The 19835-nt window shown below is 40.9% G+C and overlaps 1 pseudogene across 1 annotated transcript; it reads right to left on the reverse strand.

Moving 5' to 3' along the window:
• Nucleotides 1-232: 232 nt before the first annotated feature.
• LOC147798286 (serine/threonine-protein kinase DCLK1-like) lies at nucleotides 233-19450 on the reverse strand (annotated as a pseudogene). The gene is made up of 7 exons (XR_015426118.1): nucleotides 19297-19450; nucleotides 16678-17244; nucleotides 7310-8979; nucleotides 6770-6784; nucleotides 4719-4851; nucleotides 3829-3996; nucleotides 233-3017 (listed from the first exon to the last, which is right to left on the reverse strand). The product of XR_015426118.1 is annotated as a serine/threonine-protein kinase DCLK1-like (transcript).
• Between the last annotated feature and the right edge of the window lie 385 nt (nucleotides 19451-19835).

Genomic DNA, 19835 nt, shown 5'->3' on the forward strand with positions numbered 1-19835 from the left:
GTACATGTATTTGTACATTTACATGGTGGTTTGCATCTCAGGGCTCCAGCCACTATTTTTGTGGTTGGCGTAAATTGTGGAAAAATCACGGTGTGGTTCCCTAAATAAAGCAGTTGCTTTCATTGCAAAACTTCCTATTAATCGAGGTCAGTGAGCAAAGTGCAAGTGTTGGAATGACCCTTTGTAGATCAGTACTGTATGCAACTCAAACATGAAATGGCCAACTCATCGATTTCATTTCTTGATACATAATCAGATTTATTCAATAAATTTCCACTGTCTACAGTCCCAGAATACAAAACTGCAGTGAATGGAATGAATTCATACGAGGGAAAAAAGCTCGCATGAACAAATATCCGTGAGCTCCTCTTGGATTTCTGTCAAATGAAACATAATGGGAGAACGATCCATGAAGTGGAGTCCCTTGTAACTCTATCTCAACTCCGCCAGTCTCAAGTCAACTCACAAAGCTGTGACAAAAACATTACTCTGTCACTGTCCAATGCTCACCGTGCTTAACTTGTGACTTAACTGGGTGATGAACACAAAGTGCTGTGAAAATGGATCAGTCTGTGACAGTTTTATGGATACAATTTGCCTGCTGTGCTGACCTCACATTTCATGAAATAAACAAGTACAGTTGACAGTAGGTAGAAGGTATCGTAATGTCTGTGACTACATAGAGTCACCAAGGCCCTAATTTTGCCACCTATCGAGGGGTCTGTTTGTTTTTTTCACAAGATATGGGCCAAAATTAGAGACCGGTCCACCATACAGACATCAGCCATCTGTGTGATTCTAGAACAGCTGATGTCTCAGAGAATTTGTGCTACAATTCACTCATTTTTGTCCTCATCATTCTTTGAAATGCAATTTCACTTTTTACACAATTGAAAAACAATTAAATAGAACACTGAAGTATAAAATTACAAGAGATTTTTCTTCGCAGCCAGATCCTACACTAATTACAATATGTTATATATACATTTATCTACAATAATCATCATTAGTTTCCAAATTACATGTACATGAACTTTTTAAAGCAAACCCTATTACACAATTTGGTTCGTGCATTACCTTTTCTAATCATGAATTTCAGAGACAGTAGGGGTAAGAGAAAAAAACTTGCAATTTCCTTTATAAACTAAAAGCTAGGAAAAGTTATGTCAACAAAACTGGTGACATCTGCATACTTCAAAAATATCGGACATTCTGTCAAACGTCTGCAGATTTTTTTTTTGTCTGCAAATCTCTGAGAATACATTTTCAATTAAGAAAGATAATAGCATAGCATATTGGGATAAGGAAGGTCACTTGTCATAGTGTATGTGTACTATGTGTATACAAGGTGAACAAATGAAGTTTGGCATCCTGTTTCACATCCTTAATATCTTTTCAACGGGTCCAATGGAAGGACAGATACAATGTTCACAGAAGCAGCCATTCACCTGATATTTTTATGCAGTCTGAAAGCACCCCTTGGCTTTGCTGAAATGTTTTTCAGCAATTCAGTGAATATCCTCTCATGCATGGAAAACTCTAAAGGATTGTATATCTCAGTTGTACATCTCACGATTATATCAATGGTACTTCTTTGTTGGAGGGATTTTCTCCTTAAACCTTACTCTCGTACTTTATTTGGCCCTTGTAAAGAAACGGAATGGAAGAAACAAACCATCATTAGCCATGACGGACCACTTTTCTTTTAATACAGATGTTCAGAGTTAATACAAGGATACACGAGAACCAAAACCAGTTGATATCTAAATTCACACCCTACAATGACCTGAACACAATCTACCAGTCCAAGTTGATATGTACAATGGCATTTTTAATTCAGATGGATCAAAATTTCATATCGGAAGACAAAGAACCACTGAGCAAAACTAGATTTTCCAGTACACAACAGTTTGAGAATAAGCAGCACTAAGATACACAGAACTGAACGTTTTCATTTTTCAAGAACTGGAAGGTGGAATGAAAGGTAAAAATTCTGCAAAAGTATCTTCAATTTTTTTTTTATTTTACAACTTGATTGGTCTTTCACTTCAAGTGTAGCATATTATCACCACAGCTTAATGTTTGAAATCTAAAATGGTTTCTACAATCTACATGTCTCGGATCTCAATGCCACTACAAGGCTGTACTGGATATAACATAGACACTTATGGAAGCAGCTCAGCGGCTAGCAACTACAGCAACTTCCAGTTCATTTCAGCCACAGCTAGTTCATTTGTCAAAGCCACATAATAATGGCTTTGGCTAACTTGCTGTCAATTGAACTTTTTTTTTTAACCCAAACTAGCATCTGTAAAGTAATCTATTCACGTGACTTTGCAGACCACAATTACTGTGAGATGTGGGGGGAAAAGAAATATTGCTCTGATCCATGTCTGAAACGAGCTTCCAAAGCCCCGCCCATGTCTTGTCAGTGTGTCCTTCCATAATTGCAATGACCAAGACCTACCTTTTGATAAAAAGTACAGCAACAACTACAACTGTCAGTGGAAATGACAGATGAGAATACCAACAGTGAACTGTGCTGATATAAACCAATATGCATCACTATCAACAAGGAACATTCACAAATTACAGTGCAGTGTTTTGAACAACCCAAAAAAATCGTTATTTATGTGGCCACTCAGGGCCCTTTAAAATCAGCCCATACCCGTGACCCTTGTGTAGTTATATGTATGTGCTGGTAATGTTTCCCTCCCCCCTGGCTCCCCTCCAGACAATCCAGTCAGGGTGGCTTTTGTAAAAAAAGTCCAACATCTTCAAATTTTCACCCTTCCCCCCTCATCTGACCCCTCCAGCATGCACCCCTTTCCGCTTGCCACTCTTTCGGCCTTCAAAGTTCTTCTCCAGGTTCATAGAGACCTCCCGCTGGAGGTTGGGCAGGCTGTCCTTGACGGTTCCCCCGCCGCTGACCACCCAGGGGTGGGCCAGCACCTGCTTGGCCGTGTAGCGCTTCCTCTTGCTAACCACTATCAGGTGATCGATCAGGTCTTTGGCATCTGTTTCAGTGGAAGACAAAAGAGAAGGAGGGGCCAGAGTTTGAAAACCATGTACTGAAATTCAGACTCGTGATTGGCTCTTTTGCCAAGGCATACATTGTACAATCATCTAGAAAGCTTGTGTTGCGCTCACTGGTAAATCATATTTGGGGCTGTCCTCAAAGAACATACAGAGGGGAAAAGGGGGGAGTACATCTTGCATAGGGGGGGTCCAAGGCAATATGTACATAAGCAAAGCATTAAAATTGCTTTCTCATATAAGAAAAACCATCTTTTAGCCCCACCATGTGATTTTTACCATGACCAGCATCATCAAGTCTAAATTCTGATAAGGGTAATATGGAAGGAGCTAGGGGTTGTAGGCACTTTAATGGCGGTGCCCTAAAATGGTGTCTCAACATGGGTCATGATTTGAGCTTTAAACATCAGTTTCACAAATGGATAGCAATGCTTCACATGGTACCAACAGACGATATGACAGAAAAATGCAAAACTCATTTAACGGTTAAAATGAAATTCGTGTTGTGCCCCTTACCCAAACTGGCTTTTGCATGAGGCAAAATCAAACCAGCTAATGAAGATATGAGGCAGAAACAAAGAGAACTTACAGACTGGATTTCCACTTTGGGGCCTTTGTAAGCAGTGAAAACAACAGTTTATAGGAAACCCACGGAAATGTGTTCAGATCGGAGCACCCAAGGTCACGCTGCTCTCTTGGTGGGATTCAAACCCAGGTACTACAGAGGTGAGAGGCTAGTGTAGAACCAATGGGCTAACAAACAAAGAAAAAACAAGCCACTCAGTTCCCTACCATCTGTGATATTGTCCCAGTAAGGTGAGAGGTAGACAAACTCCCCAGCCTGGATGAGTTCAAAGAGCTCTTCTTGGTCCCGATCCAAACTGCGAAACGGTGGGAAACCACACAGCAAGATGTAACAGATGACGCCCATGGCCCACATGTCAACTTCAAGCCCATAGCCTGGAAGAAAAAGGCAGGCATTTAAGGACTGCGCTGATAATTCAAATAGTCAGCTATTTGACCGATTATCAGATATTCAAGTATTTATATTCAAAATCAAATAGTTGGAGGTTAAAATCAAGATAATAGAAAAGGGGAAAATACTGTCAATCCAATAATTGGTTACAAAATTGCACTCCAATGCATCACTACAAAATGAGCTGGAATTGTTGGAATTTTCCAAAATTGAGACCTTTCCAGTGGTACATGAAAAAGCACTTGGAGAAAAAAATAGGAGGACAATGTGACATAATACCAGCGGCTTTGTGCGTTTGTTTTTGACAATTGTTTCAACATTTCTGACCAGGCACAAATAATTGTCATTTTTTCACATGGTCACCTACATGTATTTCAACGTGTTTTGGTTAACTCCACTGCCCAAGAAGACATGAAAGTTGCCTTTCTTTCTTTTTTTATAATATTATTTACATTTGGTTTCCGCTTTTGTGAGAATGTGACACAGTCAAATATTTAAATATTTATTAGAATGAGTTCAATAACTGAATATTCAAATATTCATTTATTTGAATTGGCCCAGCCTTTAAAGACATTCACAACTGTGTTGATTTCAATTAAGCTCATAAAATATCTCATTTTGCTGTTCCACTGGAGTAAAACGAACTGTCAAATCTGTTTCCAGTTCCACACTCCTGAAAAACAAAATTATCGGATAATCTCTTCACCGGTTTCTGCTAGTATTTCTGGAGCGACGTAAGTGGGCGTCCCACAGACTGTGTAGATGGGTGCTTTGACCTCCATGGCCAGGCCAAAATCGGCCAACTTCAGTGTGATGTCACCAGAGGAAGACTTGCTGACCTGATGGTAGAAAGGAAGAAAAATATGCTGTTTTACAGATTTAGAGTTATCAATAGTTTCTGTGACATATTTGAAGTTGATAGAGGGCCTGATACTGCAAAGGATCCAAGTCTGTACTGAAAAGCAGCACGCTGGGTAGTCCTGTTTTTAGAACAGCAAACAGGTAAATGTTCAGTGCTCCCTAATATTATTGTATATGCAATTTAAGTGCCAGAAACACACTAAGCACATGCACACATACTTTTCTGCAGTTGTGGGGACAACACACACGTTGAAACATAGAAGTGGGAACCCAAACATTACAGGAACAAATTTTGGTCCATATAACTCAGTCTCAACAATCCAAACAAATAAAATGCTCCCCTGGACACAGTGGCAACCAGGGCACACATGTATGGCGTGAAGTATACCAAATGCAGCACTTGAGTGTCCTTTTTTTTATATCTTGTCAATGCTGACATTGATCTTGTTCAAATCCAACCATGTACCGGAATGACAGGAATCCAACCTATGTACTTCAACGTGTATCTCCCCTGAAAGTCCCATATACATGTACTAATTTGCAGCCTATAAATGTACATGTGCACTGACAATTTCAATAACTGAACAGTGCAATATTAGCACTCAAACTGACAAACACATCAAGCTCCATCTTTATAAAAGTGCATACATGTACATGTATGCACATTTAGGTTTGTGTCTCACACGTGCATAAAATACCACACACACTTCTAGCACACTGTGCAATCACTTACATGTACATGTACACGTACGTACATGTACATTGTACATGTAGTTTTTTCCATATCCAAAATGTTCCATATGCAGGACATAAAATGACTGTTTATACAGCTGTGCAGGTTTGTGGGATGTAACCATGGTAACTGTGGGTTGTAATTGAAGGCTCAGGTTAGAATAATTTGAATCCAGGTACTGGCCATGAGCCCAGAGTTAAGCCTACATTGTACAGTACATGTACATGATAAGTATAATGTTCTGCCAAGCCAACATTCCTCTCGCTACCTACAGACAAGTATAAGTGACGACCATTTGTCAACCATGGGTTGATTTTGATTTGACTGGGGTAGGGGGGCCACAAATTCCCCCGGATGAATGGATATTAAACAAGGCTAACAAATGTTTGCCCCCCAAAAACTACACCACTGAAAGCTGGTGCAACCAATAAGATGCTGGCAAGTAATGTTTCATACACACCGATACGGGGATAAAGACTGACCTGATGGACCATATCTGTATAATGGTCTTATGGACAGATATTTTCTTAATACCGGCATTTTAACAATAGTACGCAACCAAGAGTTTGCAACGTCTTGGCCAATCACAATGTGTAAAATGTGTCGACCCTTTCCAAACACACATTGCAAGTCGACACGTCCGGCCATGTCGATCAACCCATTTAAACACGAACCGCGTACAGTGGCCACCGCTTTCCTAACTCTTGGTGGTGCACTGTTGTGGAACACCTGTATTATAAAAGCAATTTATTGACAAGCACTGTTCACTGTTCAGTGGATTATCAATCCAAACCCAAAGCAGCCCAAACAAGCCCACCACCATGCAATAATCTAAAAGCATAAACTTCCAACCTTGCAAAGCAACAACATGTGGGGCATGCATAAGAGTCTTGATTGAATAATATAAAAACGTAATCCTACAGCAACTGCCCAAACATTCCCAAACCATACTCAGAATCAAACTCTACATGTACATGTATATGATCACAAACGATACATGTACATGTAGTCTACAACGTCTTTCTACAGCTAGAGACCATTGCCAAGAGCTACAAACTTTCAGTGTACAAAACTTACAGTGCACGTTATTTTGCTGCTTACAGAAAAAAAAGGCGTGCAAGTTTGTTAAGAAGCAAAGCAAACAGGCTTTTTTTAAAACTTACCGGACGTTTCACAAACTAGCCAGCGGAAAGAGAGATGTGATAGAATTGAGGGCACGTACAACAAGAGCAATGGAAATGCGCAGTCACTTACGTACAGTGCAGTAACCATAGTAATAGCTCAAACAAAAATTAATAGAAAAGCATGAACAAAATGAATGGCCTTTTCATGATTCAGCACTTTAGACTTCTAGATCCATATAAAAAAAGAAAATGGGCAAAAAGAGCTTGAGGTTTTAGACACATATAACACAGCAGACCAAAACCAGGCATATCTACACGTAGGAAAAAACGAAAATGTTTCCAAAAAGTGTAGACTCTGGACTGTACAAAGCCACTTACTTTCATGAACATATTTTTGTGGGAGAAGTGAGAAGTCGATTCAGAAGGGAAACATGATTCTTAGATAGAATCAAAATCAGACACAAAAAACATTCAAATTGGTTAAACATACATGTACTGTTTACATTATACCAAACAATTTAGGTTTGTTGTGCTTTTATGGAAACTTTCAAAATGGATTGATTTTCACCCTGAACTCACCAAGAGGTTTTCCGGTTTGAGGTCCCGATGGACTATATTCAGACTGTGGAGGTAGGCCAGAGCACTGGCCATGTCACTGATAATGACTGCTGCGTCGGCCTCCGTGAACTTGACACTCTCTGTGATAGCGTCAAAAAGGTCCCCTCCTTGGACGTATTCCATCACGAGGTAGATGTTCTCCTTAGTCTCATGCTCCTCAAAGAGCTTGACGATGTTTGGATGGTTGACGTTCTTCATGATGCCAATCTCATTTTCAATCATGTGCTCCTTGCCCTTCAGCTTGGACTTGTCCACTATCTTCATGGCAAACACCTGCTCCGTGTTCTTTAGCGTAGCCTCGTGGACGTCTGCAAAGTTACCATCTCCAATCTTGGAGCCAATGGTGTACCTCTTTAGAATGGAATCCTCCTCCCCACTCTCTCGGGGATCAGACGTGAAGTCCAGTTTCTTTTCCTGTTTACCCTGCACATCACCCTCGCCATCTGGGGAATGAAGTTCATGATTACTGTAAATGTCTTCGTTTAGACCAAAGTCTTGTGCATCAAAGGCTGTTGATGTATTCTTCTGGAGTCTGGGACACATTCTCTAATTCTGCTAACTGCTGTTGCTCTTCTTCGTCTTCCAACCGCTTCCTCTCTGCCTCTTCCTTCCTCCTCCTTTGCTCTTCCTCTTCCTTACGCCGCAGTTCTTCCTCTTTTGCTTTCAGCTCTGCCTCTTTCTTGGCAATAGCCTCTAGCCGCTCCTGCTCAGATTTCTTTGCCTTGTCCTGTAGCTGTTTCTTCAGCTGCTCCTCCCTCTTTCTGAGTTCCTCCTCCTTCAATCTTAACTCGTCTTCTTTCTTCCTGTTCGCTTCTTCCCTTTCTGCCTCTTCTTTCTCTTTCCTCAGTTTCTCATCCGTCTGTCTCATCTTGCTCTCCATCTGTGCATCCTCTTTTACTATCTCCTCTTTCTTCTCTCTTCCCAGATCTCCATCCTCTAGGGAAGCCTTCTCTGCATCCTTTGATTTCTTACCAGCTTTCTTGGGCTTGGTCATGGGGAGGATTCTCCCCCATCATCATCCTCCAAGCCACTATCACTCTTGCTGTCCCTCCCTTTCATCCGTCTCCTGTTGCTTTTTGTGTAGGGATTGTTTGAAAATTCCTCTGCATAGATTTCTGCAATTTCTTCCTTGCTCAGGCTGTGTTTTGAAGCTGATGCGATGAAGGCATCGTCAGAGTTCCTAAAGAAGTCTGCCACCCCCTTCACCTCCTTTCCGTGGATGGTGAACAACTTCCGAATCCTATGGTTCTTGTATTTTGGAAGACCGAATGCATCCGAGATGTCCTGAATGAGCATCTCGAAGGACTGGACACTCCGCTTGTTCAGTAAGAGAGAGACACTCTGCCGTGGCCTGGATCCTGCCTTGACGATCTTACAGAGCTTGGGCTTGGCGGGGCTGAGGTCAGGATGGAGCGACCCTGTTGACTTGGACACGGGATCTTTTTCTCGATGAGACACAGGCGGCCTTTTGACCCCTGGAAAAGATAAGGAGACCGGTCCACTGCCTCCTTTCTTGAGTGACTCTGGACCTCCGGCAGGACTCCTCGCATAGGCAGCTGCATATTTGCCAGTGCTGGGGTAGGAGTAACTGAAGCGACCATACAGATCACTCTGAAGCTGACTGTGTTTGCCTGCAGAAGACCAAAGAAATCAGATATTGCAGTAAAACTAGTATTTGAGTTTCAAAATGCTCTTGACTTTTCCCTTTGTGTAAACCAGAGGTTTGAATCCAAACCAAGGTATTAAGCATTATTGGTATTATTGCCAATTCAAGAAAATATCAATTTGAAAACTGCTGTGATTGGGGTAAAAAACATACATGTTGATCGAGAGTCTTTTTTGAAGACCTCTCTAGGTAAACAACCCTTAGATGGATGCATTAGCTTGTAATCCCAGTGAAATGTACAGATAACTTCACTATAGTTGTTTCAAAATGTTCAACAGAACATGCAGATTCCCGGTTAACCCTCGGACTGGTTGAGACAGAGTGATTGCAAACTTTTTCCTTGTTGAAAGACCAGTGTCCTGACGCGCAACTCACAAATCTCATTAGCTAAAAGTTAGCTGCACAGAATTTGCGTAATTTGACCATTCACACAATTACCCCCGATATGGCCAGCTGTGAAAAGAGCGGCAAATACAAAAGCAGAAGTTTGGTGACCTGCTGTCTGGTTGTTAAGATGTGAAAGTGAAAGAAACTGGCAGCTATACACTGGGAAAATGCTAAGAGCTTTCGCTGAGTATAAAACCCTGCAAAGGTAACAGGAATTGATCTTGCTTGTGAGAAATTTAATGCTTTCCATCATAAAGTAATAGGTCAAACAAAATAATTATTAATGTGTATATATACGCTTACATACAAATACAAGCACAATGGCCTATAGCACAGTATAATAACCTGCAATTACTCCTAAAGAAATTATAAACTCTTCCAGGCTAAAAATAGAAGACTGGCACTATGACCACTGCATGGTAACTATGACAACAACTGCCGACACATATACCGTGTACGTAATCAATCTTACAAAAAGTTTAATTCATCCTTCAAACCAAACTACTCCATAATGGCATTTACTGTTTTTCAATACAATATTGGTTGCTGTGGTTACATCATGCACCAGTGCACAGACTGGCCATTTTCTTTTGAAAGTACATGTACATGTACATAGTACATGTACTATGTACTATGTACTATGTACATGTACATGTACTATGTACTGGTAAATGAGATTCAAATTTATTTTCATGTACAATTTTACCCCCATGAGCTATCTACATGTACAGTACAAGATTTAGATTAGAAGACAAAATTCCATCACAATGAAAATTTTCTTCATATGATGTACATGTACACATCTAGTAGGCTCATGTAAAGTGTGCATGATGTCACACTTTGCTTGTATGTATGCTCTCTCTGGGCAGTCAGGTAGAGTCAAATGATGCTGAACCCCATAGGAAATTTAAGCCTTCATATAAATGTAAATAGCAAGAAATCATTAGGACACACACTGTACCGAGTACAATTTTCATGGCTGTCATGATTTTGTGGGTTTTGTACATGTATGTGTATGCATGTAAAAATTGTACAGCTTTGAGCAAATTCAACTAACAAATTACCTACATGTGCATGCCATGCCAGGCATTCACAATATGGCCAGCAGGCCCATAACAATACGGTACCTTGTACCAGGGTCAGGCAAGATTCATCAAAAGTGGTAAGACATAAATACAGTAAAAGATGCACTTGTAGCACTACCTGGGCACTGACAGCAGCATCTCTGGGGCCTCCCCCAAACAAACTTCCTGAAATATATTGGTCCAGCCACCTCTTCCTCGCTGGAGCTGGCCAAGTCTTCCTTCATCGTGAAGACCACACCAAAGTCTCTGAAAATGAATAGTGCTTCAGGAAGATGCTCAGAGAATTCTGCTCTCCCAAGGGTTTCCACATGCAAACAGCTTAACTCTCCAAGATAAAAACTATCTGCTGTACAAGTGAAATCCTCTTACAATCTGACAAGGCCCAGGACCTGAGACTGAAGAGGAAGCCAATGCAACGTTTCCACCTTACCAACTGCTAATCAATTTTCTAAGGAAATTCCAAAAAGCCGATGTTTTGACCGGTATGGTATCTGCTGCCAAAAAACTGAATTCAATGAATAAAGACAGGACCTTGATAAAGACGGCATGTGTATGGAACAACAGTATTGGGTTGGAAAACAAGTAAAATTCGGAAACACCTCAGCATAACAGGTAAAAATTCCTTGGACCAAGTTCACTGCAGCACACTAATGTCCATCACCACCGGAGCTTCCTGCATTCAGCAATCAGGATGAGTGCTGCAATTACAGTTGTACTGCACAGAGCTTCAGTTTCATTCCTCATCAAAGAAGACAAAATTGTCTAAATTAAGTGTGAACAATTGTCTGGCGAGGCCTCTTCAAACACAAGACAGCCAATTTCCGGCCAGCCATTTCCTGCAATAGCCTAGAGCTTCTTCTTTTAGATTGGTAAATGTACATGTACAGACAGCATCCACACATGGACCGTCCAGGCATTACCAAACAGTAAATAAGTACATGTGCATGTAAATGTCAGCAATGTCGAATCAGCACGTGTAGACATCAAGCTGATTTTTGATTGGTTTAAAAACTCAATAAGCTGCACAGCTTAACAATAAGAATCTTGCTGGTGAAATGTACATGTAAGCCTTGTTGAAATATCTGCTAAGTACCGGTCCATGCACCGTATATCAAATGGCATATTACAGTAACCACTGATGGTGGTAGCACTGGGGGAGGGGATGCCCCCGTCCAGCTTTTGCACATCCTACATGTATAATGGGGTGGGGCTTAACTAATCAGCCTCTTATTGGCCGCTGCTTCATGCTTTCACAATTGTCCCCCTCCTCCCACTTTGAAAATTGTTCCCCTACCATTACTGGTAACCGTAACCAACTGTTGCTTAGCAAACGGTTGCTCCACTCCCTAATTTTTGTTCTTTGGCAGATGCCTGAATTGTCTCCTAGGTCTAATGTCACTGGAGTTGCTATGCAGAGAATAATGTTTGCCAAGTGAGCCAGAACCAGGCCACCACAAAAGCAAACACACTTCACATGATATACAGAGGGGCTGGTGGCAAGCCGACTTTGTTTTGGGAAAAGCTTGTCTGGGTGCATGGGGAAAGCTGGTTTGGGTGCAGCAAGATATAATGTTAATGTCAGCTTCATAGAATACAGTAAATATACATGTATGTACACATGTACGCAACACAGAACCTGACTTTAACTGTTCAGGTTTATGTGGGCCTACATGGTGTATGGGCAATGCACACTACACGGTAATCCAATCATTTGATGGTGCCTAGCTTGACTAACTCCAGCTCTAATGCTTATGAATGAAGACTGGGAATTTTTCCCGTCAGCAGTATTGGATCATAAGGACTTGAGTTACAGGGTGTACATACAGGCAAATCCAGCCAATCTTCCTCGATGTGTCCTAGACACTTTTCAGAACATTTTCCACACTATTATAATAATTGGGAACAAACTCATGAGCTGGTTGCCACATGTGTCCACAGCACCAACGACACAAGTTTTGCTTGCTATGAACAAAACAATGAACTTTCAAATATCAATTAACGCTAACACTATAACCATGCACACGCACGGCAAAAAAGAAACTTGCTCACCATGCTTTTGAGAAGTTCTCGGTGACACTCCGAGTTTTCCATTTCTGTTCATGTTAAGTACTCACCATGGCAACCAGTTTGCAATTGGTACATGTATACTGACCAATGATGCAGTCGCAACTACGCTTGCCAACAAATACAAAAATTCAACGATGGCATGATCTGTGACAACTCTGCCGGACACAGAACAAAAGAATCCTACAATTGTTTTAACTGATAAGGTTAGCTGACATCAGTGACTGGAGCACTGCTGACGAAACCCGATTCCGCAATTTCAACACCAGAAAAATTCTTTGAAAGTTGGATTTGATTGCTGGGACAAGGGCCCCTGAGCCCCTGACCTTTGCACACAAACAGCTTGAAAATCCAAGCAAACATCTCAAATCAACAGTCAACACTGCCTAACTGGCGGTATGCTTTTACAAATGTACATGGTGCAGTTGAAACCCAGCATCTTTACGTTGTCATGGCGTTGTGTGAATGATAGCTTTTTAATTATTTGAATAACTGGAAAAGCCTTCATTTATCACATCCTTCCAACATTTTTTGTGTGAGTGTGCCGGTTGCCATGACACATCCTGAGTCTCCATGGCAACATGATGCATTCTTAATGACTAAATCACTACATGTGTACTTGCTTCTAATATTTCTTGCTCAAAATGTTTTTTCCCACTACAAAATACCCAGTAATAGACTCAAAATGTAAAAAACATTGTTTAAATGTACACTGAAGAGTACATGTCCTTGGGAACCTGATTTTAGCCAGAGGACAAGTTTAGGAAGTTACAGTAATGTGGTCAGTCGATCTACCAAACTTGAGCGGAATATGTACTGATTCCTATAGTTTTGTTGCAGGTTTTGTCCAATCCCAATCTAAAGCCGCCTATGTAAATGTATCCTTTTATGAATACAATATGAATGGGGAGTCAGGTTGGTGTAATGGCTCTTCCCTTGCCTTCCATCTCTGCGACCCGGGTTCAAATCCCACCTACATGTAGGCCAGCATGTGGATTGGGTTTTTAGTTCCTTCCTAATTCCACCTGGGTTTTCCCTAGAATATCCAGAGGTTTCCTCCCACCTCTAAAACTGAACATTTCTCTGTTGTCTTCTTAACTGTCACTTCATCCTGTCACTGGAGCTACTGATAAATGCGCTGTAGGATGAACATACGTTGTACCTTAGTAGCAATAATCTCTTCCATCATTATTTTCTGACCTTAATAATCACCAAAACTTTCATTATTCATACAGGGGTTTGTAAAACTGTACAGGTCAAGGTACATATGTACATGTAAGAGGTCAATATTCATGTTTCAACTAACATATATCTGTGCGATTGATCTTTCTTTTTTTTACTTTAGTTTAGGGCCTACTACAGTATACATGCAAAATCATCTCAACTCATATTTACTCATTTCACATCATGCATTCCTCAATTCTTTTGGTCAGGATGACGTCACTGAGTCTTGATTCTTCTCTCTGATTGCTCAACTGGTATTCCATATTTCACACTCAAAGAGGCAAAAATAGCATTGCGGTCTATGAGGAAAATCTGAATTATTGACTAAACTCTTAACCTTTACATCAATGTGCCTAAAATTTCATTGTTTATGCACTATGACTATATCCCACATTGTATATAAAAAGTTTTGGTTATTTTTATCACATTGCAGCAAAAATGGTGAAAAACATGCAAATCCCTGTACAAAGTGAATGGAGAGTTGCCGCTTTGCCCAGGCGTGAGTGCAATTACGGAACCACCAACTGCGAAAATGTGTTTCGTGATTTTTTTTCGATCTGGAATGGAAAAACTTGCCAAAGTACATGTACATGTATATGCAGTACCAGTCAACGTACACGTACAGTGCATTGTACATGTACATGGGTCTCCTTGTTGAAAGTACAGAAATCACACAATGAATGGAAAGAGCAAAATTAATAGCAAAAAGTATTAAGGTACTATTCATGTCCAAAAAACAGCTGTGAAAAGTAAGGGCAAAAATGAAAAAAAAAAAACGTTTGCTTCCAATTACATGCCTCTCAAAAATAGGGTCGGTAGGTTGGAAAATGTTAGGGGGGTCAATTTTTTTGTGCTGATTGAATGGCTTGAATGGGCACAAAAGCTACCTAAAATTGGCACAAAAAGTGATAAAAACTGGTCTTTATGTAATTGTAATGTAATGTAATTACGTCAACAATTCTCAAGAATTATGGACAATTTACACCACAACGGCACAGTGGTACTGTGCGCCAAACAGCAGTCAAGTCGTCCCACAATTTCAAATTAACATGCTGCTGTGATGTTACTGCTCAGGCAAAAGACCATGGATTAGGCTGAGGTCCTTTTAAAAGTTTACACTGATTGACAACGTGTTTGAACACCAAGCAGTGAATAAGCTCCCCTGCCATACATGTACACAGAGGCATTAAGGATTTGTTTGGTGTGGGGATACAAATCAAATTGGTTGTTGCCACTGCAAGCTCTTAGCTCCTAGGCAACCAAGGCTTTAGCAAAAGGGCAGTTGATACATGTACATGTATACATGTACATACAATGTTTGGGACGTCTTCATTTTAGACACTACGTGTACAGTGTATTAGAAGTTTTAAAAAAAAGGGTAAATGTGAAGGGTGTTTAGTATTCCTACATGGGCTAGTACATTTTCTTTCAAATACGTCAACTTCTGTAGCAATGTAAATGCACATGAACACTGTGTGTAGAGACTGAAAAGATGATTACAATTCAATCAGGATTCTTTACAGATGTCATTATTTCCAGAAAGTTCACTCAACTCCAAGTTTCGAGGCATTCCACTGAAAGAAAAGGTGGATGGAAGTGAAATTCAGAATTGACAGTTCAGTTACACGTACAGTAAGCAAGTGGAAATAAATGACAACTTCAAAGACATGAGTGCAAGTGTATGTAATAGTCTGTTCACAGGTGTCCATAAAGTCCCTCTTACTACACCCAGCAAGTTAACAAAGTTGAGGTGCTCGAACCCAAATATTTATATTTGTAATGAGAGAAATACTGACAATTTAACAACTAAATTAATCCTATCACCCCTAATGCACTGGATGTCTTTGTGTGTGCTTAACACTTCCCACTGTAATTTCAAGTGTAAAATACTGTCTCCAGATTACTGACCTGAAGCAACATTTAAAATACATAGTTGACAGTGAAAGCAAATAACTCAACTGGACACCAGAGGGTGACATATCCATGCACAGTCTGTATGTCCTGTACATGTAGATACATGTACATGTACCATACACGTGTAGATCTCATTCATCTTTCCTTTACGTCCATTCTTAAAACTATTAAACTACATGTAACACTTAAGTCCCACTGGCACCGTACATGTACGCTTTCTGCATTCCAAGGGATACAGCGTAAATTGCAATTTCAGTTAAGTACCCTTTCCTTTTTCATTTACTATGCACACCAGAACAGAGATAGGAGTATATTCATTTTGACTGACACAAGAATATACAAACTTTTGTGTTGTTTACTCTGTAAACTGACCCCTTGTGGTGCTGTCTGCAGAAATTTACAAACTGCATTGGTTACATTTCTTCCTGGCAGTCTCAGAGTGTAGCATGTTTGTCTGTTACTCACACAAGCCCAACCAATAACTTGCTTGACTATGCAGCAACAGCAAGAATAGCAGTTTGGGAAATCCAGCATGTCACTGAGACGTTAGTACTACGAAAAAAGGTACACATACTTCTGACCAAGGAAATTGGCCGGTGAAGCATAGCTCTACAGTTGATAGACACACATTGATGTAGTTCCGTTTGAGGTACTGTACTCGTACATGTTTGCCTATAAAGGCCAACTCTTACTCGGTGCACAGCCTGCAGCTACATGCCAATTCCAACAGGTCAATCTGACCCTCAGAGGCTCATAGCATGAGACATTGTGACATCTGCACTCGCACGTTGGAAGCTATGAGGTTCAAGTCCCATGAGGGCACATGTGGATTTCGTCTCAATATGAAACAAATTCCACGGAGGAAGGAAGCACCAAACCATGGAAATTTTTAACTGTCTTTGAATTTTCGTTACAGCTTTACAATGCGTCATCACACACATTTCGTTTATTATACAACATGGAATCAAGGTCATGGCTTGCATACTTACTTGCTGGTCCCGTGCTCCAATCAGGCGTGCTATGGTTGGCTCCATATGGCAGTTTCTTAAACTTCTCAAACGACGCGCAGACGTAGGACTCGCCGTCCATCAAGTTCTCAATATCTGTTATGGACTTGCCGGACTCTGGGTGATAGATCTTCCGCACTCCGTAAGGGAGGGACATGTGCTTGGTCAACTCACTCAGGAGGCTGTCAAAAGTCTGGAAGCGGTTCGGAGTAATCCGCAGCCTCTTCCCCCGGAAGTAGCGGTCGCCGTTGCGATAGAAGAGGAGCTGCCGCGGCCGGCGCAGGTCCTTATATTTCTCCTCCGTGATGTCCCTGTGCTGCTGGGAGACGGTCGGGGTCGTGTCTGCGGTGTGGCTGGCTGCCTGGAGGAGCATGGCATCGTGGTGTTTGCGGCGGGGCCGCAACGCTGCAGCAGCCGAGTTGTTGAAGGGGTAGGCAAGAAGTGTGTCATTGACGTTTGCATTCATGTGTCCTGCTGAGCTCTTATGTAGGCATCCCATTACATATTACAACCTCATCATGTCTTGCTGAGGTTGTCACATTCTGTTTTCTGCAAAAAAAAAAAAAAATGAATGTGAGAGTTCATACAGCCAACTAATACCAACACATAGTCATCTCAATGACCCGTACCAAGCTGAGTTTTATCAGTTACCAACATTATACGTGTAATAACAACATAATGAAGTCCAAATATGCCCAGTTGCTGGCTGCATTCTGTGCGTATACAGTGCATGTATGTGTGTCGGCAGATTATCATTAAAACGCAATACAAAACTAATGAGAATCAAGATAAATTCCCAACAAACCTACATGCAATGATCTTTGAGTTCGAATGTTTAACTTGGTAAAATGCTACATGTTTTTTTTTTTGGGGGGAGCGAAACCTTATCACAAGGCTCAAGGTCAACTTAAGGACTCCCACCCAAAAAGTTTGGGCTTACGACATTTCTGGGGCACATGAGGAGAGTTTTGGGCCTTGGATGCATTACTGTTTGTTTGTTTGTTTGTTTGTTTTTTGTAACAGAGTATACCTTTGCACAATCAGTCAATCTTGGTGAATGATCTGTCGATAATTCCATCATCGGCCAATAGCCTTTTCTAATTCACGGTTGTTGAGAGATTGTTTCAAAAAGGGAAGTACAGTTGGAGCTTTCATGCGGCATTTACTGATCGCACAGAGTGTTTGTGGGGATGGTGCAGATTGGCCAATCATGCCCATCGATGTGAAGTTAGTTCCTCACCCCTCATTGGACGTTTGACATTCAATGTTGAACAAGTAACTGATATTCCAACGTTGAATTTATAAGTAACCGTTTGACATTTAGTGTGCACACCCCAGGAAATGATGGAGTGCAAAAGGGACAAAAAGAACCAAACTGCACCACCATGCACATCCATTCACATGTATCTTATTTACATCGTGCATGTACATGCCATTCCACAATAATATACACACACAACTCTCTCCCACAGACATGACAGAGGCAACAATCACCATGGGGTTTTGGGGGGTCAAACAAGCCCTAAAATGTAGGCAACAGGTTTTTACGACGATTTAATTATTAAAAAAAAATGGTTATTTTTATATACTTGCTGTTTTCATCGAACTATTTCAGCCAATCAAAAAAATACAGATCAATCCAATGCCATGGGTCTAAACTTACTTTTTCAAAGTGTTTCGTATACATATGTTAGCGACCCTGTTGCCCCCATTTCAACCAGGGCAACTCAGTTTTCCACAGTCAAAATGGCTTTGACTTAAGTCTTGTTGGTGGAGATCTTCGCTTACAAACCAGAGATCAAAGTGACTGCATCACATCACAATTTTCTGAAATCGAAATAAAATACCCAAACCCCATGCCCCGCATGGAGACTGCATTGAATCTAATGTCATTGTTCTCCTCAATCAGCGACGATGAGCGGTCACCAAATGTCAACGCTGAATATCAAACACTTACTCGTTCAACATTGAATTTTGAACCTCAAAAAGGAATAAGAAACTAATTTCACACTGCCATCATGCCCAACAGTAACACAAAATTAACGGCAACATGCTTATGATGCACTGCAGGACCCCTCAGAGTTTGACGAGCATGATGGGAAACTGCACATGCACATCATCAGCTGTAAGTTAGTGTAAGCATGGCGTAAGTAAAGTTTGACGCTAAGTACATGTAACTCCACGTCAGTCCTTGTACCGGTGTCTCAGACATTTTTGCGGCTGTCTTTGTGAGTGAAATCTGGTGTTTTGTTGGGCCGTTATCCATCATGTCCATAACTTTATCTGATCAGTAAAGCCGGCACTGGAAATATTGCCAAATCATGTTCTGATGTTTTAAACATGTTAAACGGGCGATAAGAAGGGTTTACATTGTTTGGACAATGTAGAAAAGTTCGGAATAACGTAAGTGTGACCGTGCTCAAAATTACAGTCGACGACTCGCTCGTCAGCAAGATCAAGTCAGGCCATGCAGACTGCGAGTGCGAGTAACATTCACAGATCACTGTAACGGTAGGCCTGACTTGCAATCACTTGTAGGCCTACATCCTTTGAAATCCATCAAGAACTTTACGTTAACACAAAAAAGCTATTCTAAATTACCTCATACTCTATGATGAAACCTTGTCCACGGCTAGAACTCAAGGTGGTTTAATGCACAATTCTCCTGCCATTTTGCCATTCTTAGAAATCAGAATTTCGTTAGGCGCCGTACCTTTGCTTAACACTATCAACCTGGTACCCCTGACTTACCTATACATTACACGGTTCACTGCCTTGGATCCAGACTACTTTTTACCTGTCAATCAATTAATGACGTCATTTATCCGGGTAGCAGCTTCACCTGTTACCTGGAGACACCTACGCTGCAACAAACAATGATCATACTACAACGGGAGAACTGTACAATAATCAAGCGCGTATAAGCGGCCTGGTCGAAGAACTTTTTTAAGGATTAAGAAATGTCATTGTCCAGTTTTCTTGTTTCATCAAGACGTTTTCCTGTAATAAACTGTGTTATGATGTACACAAAAATCTAAAAAGTCGGAACCTTAAACGTCAAATGCATTAGAATCTGCATCAGATGCCGTTGCAAGGCACCGATCACGAAACATCAAACAAACTTGGTTAACTGTAGTAGT

Source organism: Acanthaster planci, linkage group LG08 (assembly GCF_054643075.1).
Source record: "Acanthaster planci isolate LZ-2023a linkage group LG08, COTS_SCS, whole genome shotgun sequence".
Classification (NCBI taxonomy): Eukaryota; Metazoa; Echinodermata; class Asteroidea; order Valvatida; family Acanthasteridae; genus Acanthaster; species Acanthaster planci.